The sequence below is a fragment of the Brachycentrus maculatus genome, unplaced genomic scaffold (assembly GCF_059751285.1).
Source record: "Brachycentrus maculatus isolate JH-2025_06_01 unplaced genomic scaffold, ASM5975128v1 h1tg000387l, whole genome shotgun sequence".
NCBI lineage: Eukaryota > Metazoa > Arthropoda > Insecta > Trichoptera > Brachycentridae > Brachycentrus > Brachycentrus maculatus.
The window spans coordinates 36842-54095 of NW_028281136.1; the positions used below are offsets into that span (position 1 = coordinate 36842).

The 17254-nt window shown below is 34.3% G+C and overlaps 1 protein-coding gene across 2 annotated transcripts in view; it reads left to right on the top strand.

The window, feature by feature from the left end:
* The first annotated feature begins 371 nt into the window (after positions 1-371).
* LOC148303073 (irregular chiasm C-roughest protein-like) overlaps positions 372-17254 on the top strand; it is a 142589-nt gene continuing 125706 nt past the window's right edge. The window contains exons 1-2 of one of the 2 annotated variants that reach the window (XM_088270499.1): positions 372-471; positions 1198-1320. The gene's annotated coding sequence lies outside the window, so the exon portion shown is untranslated. Of the gene's footprint in view, positions 472-1042; positions 1120-1197; positions 1321-17254 lie in introns of those variants that run through there. The other variant, XM_088270501.1, reaches the window with a different exon arrangement.

The window sequence follows — 17254 nt, forward strand, 5'->3', positions numbered from 1 at the left end:
ATTACACGATAAAAACAACAACGGTAGAAGTTAACAATCCAGTTAACAATAACTGCCAGATTAAGCCGAGTAAATTATTCGGAATAATCGCCTACTAATAGTTATACTCGACTGCAGGTTGGCGGCAAAAACGCGAGACACGAGAGGCTGTTAACCATTCAGTCAACAATAACCGCTCGGTTAAGTGTGTCAAATTGCTTGGAATTTTTAAAAGTTGTAGGTTAAACTTGACTAGGTGATAAGTCAAAGCGCGCGCCGGGTGAACGAGACGCTGCTAGTTTTAGTATGGGAATTCACACGAGTGCGAGAGGGACAGTGCATGCGTTTTACAAATTTCTGGGGTCAGAATTTTCCCAGTTCTAGTAGCGAGTGAGCCTTCGTCGTGGGTGTATGTTAGACGCCGGTGAAAATATGTCTAAATTTACGCGAATTTCAGTGATTTTTGTTTGATTTAGTGAAAAATTCATAATTGTGAGAATTAATAAGTTTATTTTATTATTTTTAAACCTTAATTTAAATCAGTTTACCCCTTTTTTCATACATTTATTCTTTGACATCTATATATGTAAATACCGCATTTTCGTGTATGATACAATAAAAACATAAAATCTACCCTCATATTTTTACGTTAAGGCAACAATTTTGTCGATTTTTTTTATTTGAAAAATTAAAAATATATTTAATAATTTTATTAATTTGAACTAGTGCAAAGGACACTGTTTTGAAGTAATGTGGTGTTATCTTGATGTTTGATTACTTTACCCCGTTGCATCTCACTGTTTTTTTTTATTTTAAATACTATATGACAATTTAAAAATAATTCAAATTGCGCTTCATTTGATAGTCTAGGATAACAATCCATTATTACAGTAAAAATCATATACATTTATGTAAAAAATATAAATATAAATTGTGCATTACTAACTCATTCCAAGTTACATTAAGTATTTTTTTTCTCAGTGAATTTGAAATCATTAAAACAAAGCATCAATCCGTTACAGTGCCCTTAATACCTTTAAATACACACCAAAAAGGCAGGCGTTGATTGATTTTTCTTTAAAATAAAAATTGGATTAAAAAAGTGTTTATTTTATTTGATTTTTATTTTGGACGTTTTGGGTATGTACAAATCGTTGTTCACAAATCTGGTTTTCTCCATTTGGGGCATATTTTTAAATTATATTTTTAAAATTTTAGGTTTCGTATAGTAAACTTAATCTGTGAAATATATCTGTGAAGAAAAAAAACAGTAAAAAAGTGTTTTATTGTGTGTGTGAATTATCTAAGAAAAAGGATTTTTATCAACGATTATAACAAGGGGTAAGTTAGTCATTATTTTATATTATTTTGTATTGATATATAATAATAATAATAAAAGCCTTATCCGCACCCCAATGGTGCATAGGGCACTGTGTCATATTAACGCAGTGTTATCTTGATCGTTTACACATGAAGGAAAGGTGATCAGCCCTCCGCTTCAGGTACCAGTCCAGGGTAATATTGAATAAATATTACAGTGAAAAATATTAATAAATATTGTGCGCCTCCGTAGTGTAATGGTCAGCACGCATGTATATATATATATATATATTTAATCAATTTAATTAATTAGCTACACATATTTACTTATTAAATATCTTATACTAGTAACGCTGTTCCTCTCAAAAAACTAGACTAAGCTCTTGTGCTTGGAGAGGGACCTACACTCATAGTTCATTCATTTTACTTAAAAATTTAAAAATTAAAATTCACTCTTTTTTCTTTGTATCATTTTCCGCATTTTCATGTATTTTTAAAAACAGCAAATATCAATTATTTCATATTTTTTTCATATCCGTAGGGAGATTATTAAAATCTTTGCTTCCTAAATATTTTAAAATTCATTCATTCGTTATTCGCTTTTAGGTAATATTTTTCCATATTTAAATTAAAGGATTTACATGACAGATACCACTATTTCAAATAGTGGTAGGTATTTACCTAATAAATAATATATAATAAATAATATATAAATAAATATATAAAAATAATATATATAATAAATAATATAAAGACATAGAAAGGAGAGTGAATGCTGGGAACAGAGTGAATGGTGCACTAAAATCAGTTTTAGCAAATAAAAATCTATCACCGGAAGCTAAACTGGCAGTACACAATGGAGTTCTGGTTCCAACCCTTATGTATGGAAGCGAAGCATGGAGTTGGCAAAAGAAGGATGAAAGCAGACTGAATGCAGTCGAAATGCGATCCCTCAGACGAATGTGTGGCAAAACGATGTTTGATAGATGTTCGAATGATGAAATAAGGAAAGAATGTAAGGCTGAGATAAGCATTATCGATAAAATTAAGTAAGGTGTGTTGAGATGGTTTGGACATGTGGAGCGTATGAGTGAAGAAAGAACGGTTAAACAAATTTATGAGGCGAATGTAGTTGGAAAAAGAAGCAGAGGACGACCGAGAAAAACTTGGCACAATCAGGTATGTCAAATACTTGAAAGCGGCCGGGTCAGGAGTCGTAATAATCGTCGGGTATGTATGAGGAGATGCATGAATGTAGAAGAGGCAAAGAATGTTTGCAAAGACAGAGTGGTGTGGCGTTCGATTCTCTCTGCCTACCCCTGCGGGGAAGCGGCGTGATGGTTAGTTAGTTAGTTAGTTATTTACCTACCACTATTTAAAAAAAAATTAATTTAGAAATTCTTGGTATTGTATTTTGCAATCATTTTGGAATCACAAAAATCAACTGTTTTCAGATTCAAATTTGTATAGCTTAAAAAAAAAATTAAACACATTCCCAAGGGGGGTAAAATAAATATAGGTGATTTTTTTCACTGTAATTTTTATTTAATATTACCCTAGACTGGTACCTGAAGCGGAGGGCTTATCACCTTTCCTTCATGTGTAATCGATCGAGATAACACTGCGTTTATATGACGCAGTGCCCTATGCACCATTGGGGTGCGGTAAGGTTTTATTTTTATTTTATTATTATATTTATTATTGATTAAAATGATTTTTTATTTGTTTGTTTATAAATTTCTCTTGTATAAAATTAATTTCATCATTTTCTCTATAGTTTTACATTATCTGAAAACAATATGTAATAATTTAACTTAAAATTACAAAAAAATATGTAATTTAACACTTTGAACTACAAAATTCAACAGGCTAATTTCACTACCGCGTAAACGATTTTTTTTTTCATAACTCAATTCTTTTACACGTCCATTACCTGACATTTAAAGTCAGCTGATGTCTGTCAATTTGTTTGATGGCTGTCAACGTTCAATGTATTCAGACAGTAACATGTTATATTTATAAAGCAATACTATAGTATATACAAATATATCTATGTATGGAAGTGAAACATGGAGTTGGCAAACGAAGGATGAAAGTAGACTGAATGCAGTCGAAATGCGATCTCTCAGAAGAATGTACGACAAAACGATGTATGATAGATGTGCGAATAGTGAAATAAGGAAGGAATGCAAAGCTGAGATAAGCACTATCGATAAAATTAAGAAAGGTGTGTTGAGATGGTTTGGACATGTGGAACGAATGAGTGATGAAAGAACGGTAAAACAAATTTATGAGGCGAATGTTAGTGGGAAAAGAAGCAGAGGAAGACCGAGAAAAACATGGCACGATCAGGTATGCCAAATACTTAAAAGTGGTCAGGTTAGGAGTCGTAACAATCGGCGGGTATGTATGAGGAGATGCATGAACGTGGAAGAGGCGAAGAATGTTTGCGAGGACAGAGTGGTGTGGCGCTCTATTCTCTCTGCCTACCCCTGCGGGGAAGCGGCGTGATGGTTATCTAGTTATACAAATATAAATATAATAATAATAATAATAAAACCCTTATCCGCACCCCAATGGTGCATAGGGCACTGCTTCATATAAACGCAGTGTTATCTTGATCGTTTACACATGAAGGAAAGGTGATCAGCCCTCCGCTTCAGGTATCAGTCCAGGGTATTATTGAATAAATACTACAGTGAAAAAATCACTTATATTTATTTAACCCCCCCCCTGGGAATCGATCCCGGGGCCTCCAGAACGGTAGCCGAGCGTGCTGACCATTACACTACGGAGGCGGACAAATTTTATAAATAATTACACTGGCCATCAATGATTTTGTAACTGAAATTTTGATGACTGATTTGGACTAAGTAAATCGTTCTTATTCAGAGTCTATATGGTGACAAGCTTGTATCACGTCAAGTTTTGATGTTACAGCCATATTATTGTTTGTATGGAGCCCATACGTTGAAACCGTAATAGTGGTTGGTATCTAGACATGCTTTAGTCTAAGGTCTAAGGGATTCAAAAAAAGTATTGATAATTATGGAGTAACAGTGGAAATATATTAACTTATTAATATTGAATACGATAGCATTATATGTTTATATATATTTATACATAAATAATAAGATAAACTTTAGTCAATATCAGAATTTAAAATATCCATAACTAAAAAATATGACGTGCTACATTTTTTTATGCTTTCATTTTTTAATTCAGCTATGCAAAGTGCATAAAGATCAGGCATTTTCATGCCAGTTACAAAAAAAAAGTTATAAATTGTTGGCCAGTGTTATCATATAATTGACACGTCCTTTCACGTGTGAGTTCTCGGCTGCTTCTATGGTTGATTGGAATAAGCTTTTTATTTAGCAGACACCCTTATTTAAAATATATGCAGGATTCTTCCAGGATCATTTCACATACTAGGAGACGCCTGAAAACATGATATTTAACTTTTATTATTTTTTAAGAGAACTCGTGTATGAAAGAACGTGTGAATTTTATGATGTGTATAAGCGAAACATATTATTCTTACTGCCTACCCCTGCGGAAAGCGGATGGCTAGTTAGTCAGTTAGTTTTAAAAATATATTTTTGCAATTTATAGAAAGATTTTTAATAAAGAAAAGCCAATGTATTGAAAATGAGTATTGTAGTAATAATATTTCAGTAAATCAAACAAATTAAATTAAATTATTACAAATATTAAATTTTCTCTTAAAATTTGACACTGTAACGAAAAGTCCACATAAAAAACTCTCAACATTGACGAAGAAGAATATGGAAGTCTAAGTATTCACAGAGCTTGCGACCCTTCATTTTCTGGTTAAAGTAATCTCTTCATACACATGTAACATTCACCATTCTACCCATGAGTGACAACTACACTGCTCAAATCTTTCAAAGCTTTTTTAATCCAACATAGATTACTTTTGTAAACTCGTAGGTACTGTGTTATGAGATAGATCATTTATTTAAAAGTCCCGAAAATTTGAGAAGTGTGGTTGCTAATCATGGGTAGAAAAGTGGATGTTACACGTATGCAAAGTGACGAATCTATGACAGGTCATAATTCCTGTAAATATCTAGATTTCCACATTCTTCTTCATCTATGTTGAGACGTCAATTTTTTTTTTAATTTTTAATTTTATCAGTTTTTTTAATTAATGTGATTTTTTTTCTTTCTTTATTCCCGCAACGATTGTTTCACAGTTTATTTCAATAGTTCCATTTTAAATCGAAAGATGGAGGTCTCGTTTATAACATAAATGGTTTTTAGAAATTTCTTATCGAATTAGTCACATATGTGGTGTTGAATTTCCTCCGACGCGTCCCGGTCACATTCCAATCGCCTCTGCCTCGCGGCCTCCGCACTCCGCGCGATACGACTGCGCCAGTCTGCATTGCAGGAGAACCATCCCGGCTGCTTTACGGCTGGAAATCTAACACGGTCTAGAAGGCAATTCCGAAAAAAATACGATTTTTTAATTTTTATTTTTGAGTATTTTTTTTTCATTTTTCGCATTTGAATTCTCAATATGAGAAATCTTCAACACTTATGAAGGATATTTATGGACATTTTAGGCGTATTTTAATTGTGTTCATATTTTAATAACTCACAGGATTTTGACATGTGTTAGAATTCAGGATAAATCTTGTAAAAAATGCACCTTGCAATAAATTTTCTAATAAATTTTAAGAAACGTCTGAGACATTACAATTTATCATTAGAATCCTAACTGTCCATCAATCCCTTAGTTTTTCCCTCTACCTCCTTCCCTAAACTCCCTTTTTCCTTTGCCCTCCTTATTATCATCTTTTGTAATTTATGTTTTTTTAAATGTTCAAGTACTATCTACCCTCTGAGTGCAAACAGCTGTATATGGTATCAAACGTTTTGATCAATATCACTAGTCTGTTTTTGGTTGGTTGAAAGATATCGCTTTTTAGCAACAAGCCCACCAATGTACTTATTTATTTTCTGTACATGAAGTTTAAATAAATAAATAAAGATAACACTGCCTTTATGTGATGCAGTGCCCTATGCACCATCTGGTGTGGTAAGGGTTTGATTCATAACATTAGGAGGGTTTGATTCATAACATTAGGAGGGTGATTCATAACAACAGAAGGTTTTATTCATAACATTTTTGAATGTGTCCAAATACATGGAAATTTCCAGGCTGCTATATTCTTCTTCATCTATGTTTAGACGCAAAAATGTTAGCTTTTTTAATAAGCTTAAAGGAAGTTGAGAGCATGTATTATGTATTATATTATATATATACATATAGCCATCAATTATTTTCAAATTGATTGATACCACTTGTGGTTAGAAAATAAATACATTTAAGTATGATCTAACTAATGACGTTATTCTTTATATATACAGGATAATCGATCGAGGAGTGTTTCCTATTTTAAACAGGGTGTTTTTTTATAGATCACTTAAATTTATAGGTACAATAAAGGAGCACATTTCCAGCAAAAAATACCTTAAGAATTATTGTTTGTATTGTGAATTATTTATTGCCTATGGTATGTGTTTTTATATATCGCTCACTCCTTTCAAGAACGTCATAAATCAAAAAACTTGATTTTTCAGGAGAACGTTTTTAAAGTTTAAAAATATAATACAATCTATTAAAAATAAATATCAAGCCACTTATTGAACTTTTTACTGTGCAACAGATCTTTTAAGGTGAAACCTGAAGGTTTTTTTCTCCACTTGAAAAATATTTACTTTATTTAAAAATAATAATTAGACAATAACTTTTCTTCAAAATGCAAAAAAAACACTTTCTGCCCTGTAGCGGGTAAATATTAAGTTAAAAATATGCCGCTCTTGCTGGGATATAGTACATTTCTGGGCATTCCGAAAACATGCACATCTGAAAATTGACGATTTTTGATTTATGACATTCTTGAAAGGAGTGAGCGATATAGCATATGGAACTGCCTGTCAAATTGTCTTTGTTATGTCATTGTATAATTTGTATAAAAACAGTTGTAACTGACAAAAAAATTATCCGCTTCTCCACGGGGTAGGCAGATAAAATACATATGTAAATAAATAAATATAAATGATTTTTTAAACAGCTTCCTAATTAGTTTCGTCTACGAATTTTGGACCGAATCGCCTTCGGCAGAGTTCGGTCCAACTCGGAGGTCTGGCTCCCGTGCAATTACAAATAATTGCTCTACGATATAATGTTAACTAACTAACTAACTAACCATCACGCCGCTTCCCCGCAGGGGTAGGCAGAGAGAATAGAGCGCCACACCACTCTGTCCTTGCAAACATTCTTCGCCTCTCCACGTTCATGCATCTCCTCATACATACCCGCCGATTGTTACGACTCCTAACCTGACCACTTTCAAGTATTTGGCATACCTGATCGTGCCATGTTTTTCTCGGTCTTCCTCTGCTTCTTTTCCCGCTAACATTCGCCTCATAAATTTGTTTCACCGTTCTTTCCTCACTCATTCGTTCTACATGTCCAAACCATCTCAACACACCTTTCTTAATTTTATCGATAATGCTTATCTCAGCTTTGCATTCTTTCCTTATTTCACTATTCGCACATCTATCATACATCGTTTTGTTACACATTCTTCTGAGAGATCGCATTTCGACTGCATTCAGTCTACTTTCATCCTTCTTTTGCCAACTCCATGTTTCACTTCCATACATTAGAGTTGGAACCAGGACTCCGTTGTGCACTGCCAGTTTAGCTTCCGCTGATAGGTTTTTATTTGCTATAACTGATTTCAGTGCACCGTTCACTTTGTTCCCAGCATTCACTCTCCTTTCTATATCTTTATCAATCTTTCCATCCCTAGAAAACATACTACCCAAATACACGAAATCATCTACCTGTTCCAGAATCCTATCGATATAATGTTTATACGGAATAATGAAATTATCATACCGTCGGCCGATACGCGGTGGCCGGATGTCGTGCTTTGTGTATTATGACCCCGGGACATCGTTAAAAATATCATAAATCTAAGATGTGAATTTTATTAAAATATAGCGTGCCCCATAGCGACATTTTTCGATACGAAATCAGCATAGTAATTATCTATATGTTATAATATGTGGTCGGTTGAAGAGGCAGAAGAAAACGGAGGAAAACTTGGCGTTATCAAGTGTTTCAAATTATTGGAAATGTTATAGTTAGGTGTCTCGACCTGAGATTTAATAATTGATTTATTTATGTACATACAACATTTTGAGTGTGTCCAAATACTTGTTCACAAAATCTGGATTATCTCCAACTACATGAGTTATTTTCAAATTATTTTTTGACAAATGTTGTAAATAAATTGTCTGGTCAAATTATAAGCTTAAATAATAAAAATTAAAATGGTATTTTCTGGCGTTTCTCATGTGTGTGATTATAATCCAGGATTCGGACCTCACATACTTAATATAAGAGTTTCTGCTTAGTAAAAAGCCTCTTTACATCTCACCAATAGATGTCTCTATTGAAGTTCTAGTGATTTAAGAACAAGGTTTCTAAATTGGTTCATATATACAGAACTTCCAAGAATTTGAGTAGTGTGGTTGTCACTAATAGGTAGAATTGGTGAATGTTACACGTGTGTAAAGTGAACACTTAAACCAGCCTATGACGGTCGTCAGCCCCGTAAATGCCCAGACTTCCATATTCTTCTTCATCTTTGATGAAATGTCAAATTATAATATTTATGTAATGTCATCATATATTATATTAAAAAAACATACATAGCATTCCACATACACACACGCACAAACGAATACATACCATACATACATGCATGTTTATAGACAGGTAGATAAGATACAAAATTATAAGTGGACATTTACGGGGCTTGTGACCGTCATAGCCTGGTTTAAGTGATCACTTTGCACACTGTAACATTCACTTATTCTTCCCATGATTAACAAACACACTACTCAAATTCTTGGAAGTTCTATAAATCGCTCACTCCTTTCAACAACGTCATATTCAATTTTCAGTTGTGCATGTTTTCAGAATGCCCAGAAAATTTACTTTATCCCAGTAAAAGCGGCATATTTTAAACTTTATATTTACCCGCTACAGGGCAGAAAATGTTGTTTTTGCATTTTGAAGAAAAGGTATTGTTTAATTTTTTTTTAAATATGCTAAATATTTTTCAAATGGAGAAATAACCTTCAGGTTTTACCTAAAAAGATCTGTTGCACAGTAAAAAGTTCAATAAGTGGCTTGATATTTATTTTTCAATGCATTTTATTATATTCTTACACTTTAAAAACGATCTCCTGAAAAATCAAGTTTTTTTATGTATAACGTTGTTGAAAGGAGTGAGTAATATATGATCCAATTTCGGAGCATTGTACAAGAATCATAAAAAAATCACTAGAAACATCTATGGGCAAGATAAAGAAGCTTTTTTATAGACAGAAACTCTTATTAGAAAGTATATGGACACACTCAAAATGTCGAAGAAAATGAAGAACAAGTATTTTTTTTTCAAAATTTCAAGCTAATCACATTCTGATCTGAAAATTACGTTTGTATTTTCAAATTACGACGGGATCAAAGGAATATTATGATAGAATTTCGCTCTAAGGGTTGCGTACCAAAAATCTAATTAATTCTGTCAAATCAGACGTCGAAAAGTAGCCGAATGAAGAAGGCAGCAAAGGGTAGCCGCACAGTGGTCTGGCGAGGCGAGTTTGTCCGGAGACTGATTGAAAACCCACCCTCTGAGGGCGTGTAGGCTTGCAAGGGGTAGGAACTTGACTGAGGGGAGTAATACGGCCGAGTGAAGGCAAGGTACGACGCATCAAATATTCAGGAGCAGCTACTAACGGCGTTTACTGAGGGATGTGACTCGAACCAGAGGCGGACTGCGACACGGTATAGAAAATTTCACGAAACTAAAATTTTGAGAATAAAGGTACCTACCTAGATGCCTTATTACCTATTGAACGCTTACCGTCAACTTTTGTTTTCTCATGTAAAATTTGAAAATTACATGACAATGCGGAACAATTCGCTCACTCCTTTCAACAACGTCATATATATAAAAAATCGCCAAATTTCAGTTGTGCGTGTCTTCGGAATGCCCAGAAAATGTACTATATCCCAGCAAAATTTACCTTAATATTTACTCGCTACAGGGCAGAAAGTGTAGTTTTTGCATTTTGAAAAAAAGGTTATGTTTGATTATTTAAAAAAAAATCAAACATTTTTAAATGGAGAAAAAACCTTCAGGTTTTACCTAAAGAGATCTGTTGCACAGTAAAAAGTTTAAAAAGTGGCTTAATATTTGTATTTAATACATTTAATTATATTCTAAAACTTTAAAAACGATCTCCTGAATAGTCAAGTTTTTTATTTATGACGTTCTTGAAAGGAGTGAGCGATATATGTAAATAAAGTAGAATTCAATCCAAAAACCGTGTTTAATTTTGGATATATTACCCAACAATGATAAATAATTGGAGATAATCCAGATTTGTGAACAAGTATTTGCACACACTCAAAATGTTGTTACTCTCATTATAATTCATCGATCACTTTGTGTAATACAAAGTGGTATTACACCGATGATTAAAGAAAAAACTTCGTTTTTTACCACTTGAGTTTTATTATAGACTACATGTTTCAGAAGTTAAACTTCCACCATTCAGGTCTGTATAATAACTAAAATATAAAATATAAAATTGTTCTATAAATAAGGAGAGGGGAAAGTAAGGGGAAGGGGTTAGTCAAGGGACGGAATTTGAAAACAAAGGAAAAATGGAAAGCAATGGCGAAGAATTTTGAACTCTCAACACACATATAAACATGTGACGTAGTTAAATGCATTTTTGCTTAAAATACCGTTTTTGTATTGAAAATATAAGTTAAAGTTTTTGACCAAAAAACATGTCACAATAGATTTTGAGAAAAAGTGGTATTTATCAAGTAAAAATTTAATTAAAAATGGATAGATATTGCCACTAAGTGACTGCCGAATCAATAAATAAAATAAATAAAACAATGTATTAACATTATGTTATTCGATCCTTCTTCATCTTTATCTTCAAACCCTCATCTGCACCCGATGGTGCATAGGGAACTCCATCATATAAACGCACTGTTATCTTGATCGTTAACACATGAAGGAAAGGTGATCAGCTCTCCGCTACAGGCGCCAGTCCAGGGTAATATTGAATAAATATTAGAGCGAAAAAATCACTTATAATTATTTTAACCCCCCCCCCCTGGGAATCTAACCCGGGACCTCCAGAACGGTAGTCGAGCGTGCTGACCATTACACAACAGAGGCAGACACATTTTATTCGATACGCTGTTTGTAAAATATCACGTTTTTAGGAGTTAGGGAGTTTGGGCAGTGCGCCAGCGATATTTTTCGCTGTTAACACTCGTGATCTCGAATGTCTTCACCTTTTCTTTCTTTTCCCTTGTTATTTCTCCATTAGGGCATCCGAAATGCAATTTATTTTTAGATAGTGTTTATTTTACGTTCACCCCTGCTCGTAGAGGGGAGGTTGGGTATTTATATCCAACTCTCTTAGGTGTCAGCCAGGGCTGTCCATTCAAATATTTCAATAATTTAATATATTTATATATATATATATATATATATATCTATATATATATATATATATATATATATATATATATATATATATATATATATATATATATATATATATATATATATATATATATATATATATATATATATATATATATATATATATATATATTGTGTCCAAATACTTGTTCACAAATCTGGATTTTCTCCAATTATAGGAGTTATTTTTCATATTCTTTTTTGACATCTCAACAAAGATGAAGAAGAAAATGGAAGTCTTTTACGCATTACTCATTTAGAGGGCTTATGACCGTCATAGTCTGGTTTAAGTGTACACACGTGTAACATTCACCAATTCTACATATGATGGACAACCACAAAACTAAAATTATTGGAAGTTCTATATATAATCCAAGTTTTGAAACATTCTACATGTATCACTTAAATTTCACTAGCGACATCTATTGGTGAGACGAAGAATCTTTTTTATTGAGCAAAAACTCTTATATTTGTATGTGAGGGTCGAATTCTGGATTATAATCACACAGATGAGAAACGCCAGAAAATATTCTTATCATTTTATTATTTTAGCTTATACTTTGACCAGATAGTTTATCAGCAACATTTTGAGTGTGTCCATGTACTTGTTCACAAATCTGGATTATCTCCAATTATAGAAGTAATTTTTATGTATGATAAATAACTCCTAGATATAGGCCTCTTCCTCTTCTTTCCATTTCGTCCGGTCAGCCAGTTTTTACCCCCCACGGCGACTTTTTGGGGTCATCCGACACTTTTTTTGTACTCCCAAGGACTTAATCGTAAAATTATTGGGGTCCATCTTCCATGGTGAATGCTACACTTGTGTAAAGCGATCACTTAACCAGCCTATGACACTTAGTAAGCCCTATTAATACCCTGATTTCCATATTCTTCTTCACATTTTTTAAATTAAGATGTCACAAGATATTACGGTCCACCTTTTTATTTTTTTTTCATTTTAAATGCGATTGACAACCCTGGTCCCATACTAGCCGAGACGGTGTATGGTCTCAGTAGAGAAATATGCGCAGAGATGAGGAGCTATGGATAGTAAGGAATATATCATAGTATTCCTACACTTCTTACATAATTCCCTTCACGTTTCTTCTTCCATATCATACTTATACGACATAGAAACACCCTATATAAACTTATTCAGACTGAAAAAAAACATGGCTTTGTAATATTTGGCCACGAATATAATAATAATTTTGATAATTTGTATAGCGCCATTTTCGTAAAATACTACCTCAAGGGCGCTTATAAAGATATGGATAATAATAATAATAATGGAATGATGATAATAATTATATACAAAAAATAAATTGATTAAAACGTCGTCAATCGGTCTCGGGCCGTCGAGTCTGGAGCGGGAAAAATATGAGCCGGCAAATTAAAACGCCTTCCTCTTGATCCCATGGGCTGGAGAATGACCAAGGTGTTGGGTAGGACGCCTTCCTGAGCGATGGTCGTCACGCTGGAGGGCAGCTTGTTGAGCTCCTCGTCATTGTGGATGGCCAACTTCCAACTTCCAGACTAGCACGGTTCAAACGGGACTTCACTTGCATCCTCTTTTGCCGCCCTTCCGTTATCCGACATGATTGTTTTGTCTCTGAGGTAGTCGTCGTTTAAGCACAAATATTGACATCTCAATACAGATCGGCTGTCCAAACTTAAAACACAGTAAGGGACATTTTTTTGTTGTAGTTTTTTTTTACGGGACCCTGACTTCATATCAATTCTTTATTTTAGTGCTTTCACACATACATCATGGTTAGATTAACGCAGAGAACATCATAGTCTAAGCTTAACTCGAAGGTGCACAGTTTACACCCGCGCTGTGCCAGGCGGGTTTCCCGCAAGGTATCGGACTCTCCCTTTGTCCGCCTCCGTAGTGTAATGGTCAGCACGCTCGGCTACCGTTCTGGAGGTCCCGGGTTCCATTCCCAAGGGGGGTAAAATAAATATTAGTGATTTTTTCACTGTCATATTTATTCAATATTACCCTGGACTGGTACCTGAAGCGGAGGGCTGATCACCTTTCCTTCATGTGTAAACGATCAAGATAACACTGCGTTTATATGACGCAGTGCCCTATGCACCATTGGAGTGCGGATAAGGGTTTTATTATAATATTATTAGTTTTTTTTCTTTCCATTTTTGGACTAAGTAGATTCTACTTAGTCCAAAAATGCAAAAAACGTACTACAAAAAAATGTCCCTTACTGTGTTTTGAGTTTGGACAGCCGATTGTTTATTATTTTAATTTAATTAACATAAAAACTATAAAAATACGTGTTTTCTTGAATCTACATACTATTGCATACAAATTGGTACATGTCCCGTTTCGAGGACAGAAATAAATGGTCAGTTCAAAAACGTACTACAAAAAAATGTCCCTTACTGTGTTTTGAATTTGGACAGTCGAGATGATGAATAATGTAGAAATCTAGGCATTTCCAGGGCTTACGTACTGTAACAAGCTGGTTTAAGTGATCTACAGCCACAACACACAACACACAGTGATCACAACAGCCATCTTTGTTGACTATGACGGTAGTAAGCTCTAAATGCTCAGACTTCCAAATTCTTCTTCATCTATGTTGATATGTCTAAAAATGTTAAAAATAGCTCCTAATTGGATATAAAAAAATAACAAACTAAGCATCACGCTGCTGCCCCGCAGGGGTAGGCAGAGAGAATAGAACGCCACACCACTCTATCCTTGCAAACATTCTTCGCCTCTTCCACGTACATCCATCTCCTCATACATACCCGCCGATTGTTTCTACTCCTAACCTGATATAATCCAGATTTGTGAACAAGTATTTGGACACACTCAAAATGTTGTAGTACATGTGAGTTCACAACAGCCATCTACGTTGCCTATGACGGTTGTAAGCTCTGTAAATGCCCAGACTTCCAAATTCTTCTTCATCTTTGTCGAGATGTCAAAAAATGTTAAAAATAACTGCTATAATTGGAGATAATCCAGATTTGTGAACAAGTATTTGGACACACTCAAAATGAGCAAATATAATTTAAAAAATTCGCTTTAAAAATGAACGAAATAAATCTACAATTTACTACAACAGTTTCAGCTAATTACACTCCATTCACGGTTATCCTGCACTGCATAAAGGAAGTCTATTTACTTAGCGAGTTCTACATGATTCATAGTCTGCTTTGTAACATGAAATTTGCGAGCGGGGAAATTAATTAAGTCTTTTTGTGCTAGCTTTATAATACAGAGCGTATATTTCATTACTTTCTTTCATATAATTTTTTATTTTATTTTTATTTTTAAATTTTTGTCCACCCCCGTAGTGTAATGGTCAGCACCCTCGGCCACCGTTCTGGAGGTCCCGGGTTCGATTCCCAGGGGGGTCAGATTATAAGTGATTTTTTCTCTCTAATATTTATTCCATATTACCCTGGACTGGTACCTGAAGCGGAGGGTTGATCACCTTTCCTTCATGTGTTTACGATCAAGATAACACTGCGTTTATATGATGCAGTGCCCTATGCACCATTGGGGTGCGGATAAGGGTTAGAGAACTTATTTTTAAATATAATTTAATACAATTTCTATACAGTTCTATGTACTTCATACAATTTTATTATTTATATTATTTTTTACATCTCACCAAAGATGAAGAAGAATATGGAAGTCTGGTTTAAGTGATCCTTTTACATACGTGTCACATTCACCAATCCTACCCATTATTGACAACCACACTACTCAAATTCTTGGAAGTTCTATATATATAAATATGAACCAATTTAGAAACCTTGTTCTTGAATCACTAGAACTACACTACAGACATCTATCGGTGAGATGAAAAGAAGGTTTATACTGAGCAGAAACTCTTTTATTAGTACGTGAGGTCCGAATCCTGGATTATAATCACACACATGAGAAACGCCAGAAAATATCATTTTCATTTTTATAATTTTAAGCTAATAATTTGACCAGACAATTTATTGACAACATTTTGAGTGTGTCCAAATATGGAAGTCTGACTTCCATATTCTTCTTCATCTTAGATGAGATGTCAAAAAATAATATTAAAAAAACTCCTATAATTGGAGACATTCAAGATTTGTGAACAAATTTTGAACACAAACAAAATGTTGTAAAATAAAGTTTCATGGATTGATTCGGCAGTCACTTTGTGGTAAAATTTATCCTTTTTAATCTATGTTTTACTTAGTAAATACAACTTCTTCTTAATTTATATTGTGACACTTGTTTCAATGCATTCTGCGTCATTTTACTCGGCTACTCAAAAAAATAATATGAAAAATTTCCTATAATTGGGGATAATCCAGATTTGCGAACAAGTATTTGGACACACTCAAAATGTTGTAAAAAAGTTTTGTTTCATATTATTTTTGACATCTCATCAAAGATGAAGAAGAATATGGAAGTCTGGGCATTTACGGGGCTGACGACCGTCATAGGCTGGTTTAAGTGATCACTTACACACGTGTAACATTCACCAATTCTACCCATTATTGACAACCACACTACTCAAATTCTTGGAAGTTCTGTATATATGAACCAATTTAGAAACCTTGTTCTTGAATCAATAGAACTTCACTAGAGACATCTATTGGTGAGATGTAAAGAAGCTTTTTATTAAGCAAAAACTGTTATATTTGTATTTGGACACACTCAAAATGTTGTAAGTTTTGTTTCAATTGATCTGTTTGATGCTGTATGTGTAAGTACATCTGCGATCCAACCCAAAGTACCTACTCACGCTGTATTACACTTGCGAGGGCTTGTCAATACATTATCGCCGTGTTTAACTTGTGTAAGCGATACGTTATCGACTCGGGATTGGCCGCACGAACGCCCCTCGGCCGCGTATCGGGTTCGGGGCCCGCAAGTTGTGCGAAAGCTCGATTCGCCGAATTATCGATTCGCCGAAAATCGAGTCGACTCCTAGGGAAATTAAGAAATGCTAGTATATCATTTTCTTTTGCTTGGTGTAGGCCTTGTGGCCTGTTTTATAGAGGGATTAGCCTCCTGCGATGTCGATTACCAGCTGTCAATCCATCCCTTTGGTGGTCTGGCCGTGCAGTGCAATGTGGGGGAGTCTGGATGGTTCCATTCTCCTCACAAGCGCATACCATTGTCTCCTTCGCTGCCTTCCCCACCTAACGACATCTTCCATCTCGCATATTTCCCTTATCCTGGTGTTCCTTATTCCATCTCGAAGACTCTTGCCAGATATGCTCCTTAGAGTTTTCATTTTTGACACTCTTAGCGCGTTTTTTGTGCCAACGGTGTCCGCTCTACTTTCGATAACCACCCC